Source organism: Apis dorsata, unplaced genomic scaffold (assembly GCF_000469605.1).
Source record: "Apis dorsata unplaced genomic scaffold, Apis dorsata 1.3 scaffold_147, whole genome shotgun sequence".
Taxonomy (NCBI): domain Eukaryota; kingdom Metazoa; phylum Arthropoda; class Insecta; order Hymenoptera; family Apidae; genus Apis; species Apis dorsata.
Window position 1 is genome coordinate 193,198 of NW_006263438.1, and position 2,201 is coordinate 195,398.

At 33.8% G+C, this 2,201-nt stretch overlaps 1 protein-coding gene across 1 annotated transcript in view; it reads left to right on the plus strand.

Moving 5' to 3' along the window:
* Positions 1–2,201, plus strand: part of LOC102679693 (A disintegrin and metalloproteinase with thrombospondin motifs 12-like) — a 44,453-nt gene that overhangs the window by 28,017 nt on the left and 14,235 nt on the right. The gene's annotated exons all lie outside the window — the stretch shown is intronic.

Genomic DNA, 2,201 nt, shown 5'->3' on the forward strand with positions numbered 1-2,201 from the left:
GATCATACATGTATATATCTCATTCGTAATATCGAGCCTCTATTGCATAAATTCGTGGTTGGGGTATTTGAGTTTCAACGTTTTGAAAAATAAGAAGTTGCTGTTATTGTTTATTTCCATGATCATATTCAAAACGTTTTCAACTCGTCGTAAAAATTCATGCAATGGAGGGTTGATAGTTTATGATACGTTTTTTTTACGATATTTATTTGTTAATCATCTTATAGAAGCTAAGGCTCGTCAAATTTCTTTTTTTTTTAATTAACTCGTTAACTGTAATATAATTTTTAATGGTAATACTTAATCATCTTATGCTCTTATCTTTTATTACGATCGTATGCACAATTGCAGTCTTTTTTTAAATCAGTTATATATCATAGTTCTTAATGATAACACTTTACGTTTGATAATTATTTGTTAATCATTTTATTGAATCGTCATTCATTCCATTTTTTTATTATGCGATCGCAGTTTTTTAAATTAATACGTTCCATTCAACGAATGCAGGCACAATTTTCTTTATATCGTAATTACGATTACAAATATAATCGTTTTCTTCTTTACCGATAAATTTTAAACCGAAATTTAACGAATTCAGGTTTACGATTGCTTTATATTTTAATTACGATTATAAATATAATCGTTTTCTTCTTTACCGATAAATTTTAAACCGAAATTTAACGAATTCAGGTTTACGATTGCTTTATATTTTAATTACGATTATAAATATAATCGTTTTCTTCTTTACCGATAAATTTTAAACCGAAATTTAACGAATTCAGGTTTACGATTCTTTTATACCTTAATTACGATTATAAATATAATCGTTTTCTTCTTTACCGATAAATTTTAAACCGAAATTTAACGAATTCAGGTTTACGATTCTTTTATACCTTAATTACGATTATAAATATAATCGTTTTCTTCTTTACCGATAAATTTTAAACCGGAATCTCTTCCAATATCCTTTCATCCGTGCATGTACACGTAACACGGCAACAGAGCGATATATCGCGCTAGGTTTCCCATCAATCGTCGTTTTACGACGATCCACCAAAATCTCGAAGGAATTCCGCGCAATTGAACTCTGTGCCACGATATAATCCTCGATGCCTTCTCTTATTACACGCTCGAATAGATGCGGATTAATATTAAAGATATTTGCATTTAGATCGTTCGATCTTTCGATTCGACAGTTTCGATCGAAACACTCTCGATTCCGTTTCCGATCTCTTCGAGAATTTCGAGGACTCCGAGTCGACAACACTCGATCTTGATTCGATCCGCGATTCGCTAGACATGAATATTCCGCATAATTCTCCGAGTGTGATTCATAGCCGTACACGAAAGGTAGTATAATATGCGAATTTCACATATGTTTTGAGAGATTTAGATCGAAACGTGGTTTACATGTATATATGTATATATAGGAATTGCCACAACTGTACTACTCAAGATAAACACCGTCTCTCAATTACACGAATTAAAAAATTTTGTAAAAAGTAGATTTAAAAATTGACAAGATTTAAAATCGCAAACTTCTTTATCCTCTCTCATTTACCGATCGAACTAATATCCCACCGAAACGCGATTCCCTTCGTTCATCGATTCCTTTCGACAAAAAGAAATATTTCGTCTTTACTTCCAATAGAAAAACGATTCGAAGATATTCCCATAGGCGTGTCGTCGCTTTTCGAGTAAGTTACTCGATCCAGGTGAACTAATCGGATTGGATCGCGTTATTGAATCGGTAAATTTTCCTCGAATATTAGGGGATTCGAGCGTAGCGCACAATTTCGCGTGAATTACACGAGAGGGAGGGAGGGAGTCCGTTTGTTTGCGTGGCAGGCGCATTTTGAATTATACCGTTAGCTCTGGTCGCGATAAATGTTGCGCGACCGATCCCACGTGATTGGGGGATCGTAATTTGGGGAGGGGGGCGCGATAGAAACTCGACGGTGTCGCGTTGGTTAATGCGCGATCTATCGTTCGTGAAACTCGATTACATCGAAATTTGCACGCTGAACTTCGCTTTATTGAAATATACGTGTCGAACCGAAAAAGTATTTAAGACTAAAACTCGCAAGTGGAAACCGCGTATTAACGAAAATAAAATTGTTCTCGAAAGCAATATCTTGATTAAATATTAATATTAATATCAGAATATCTATTAATCCGACATTATATATATATATATATAT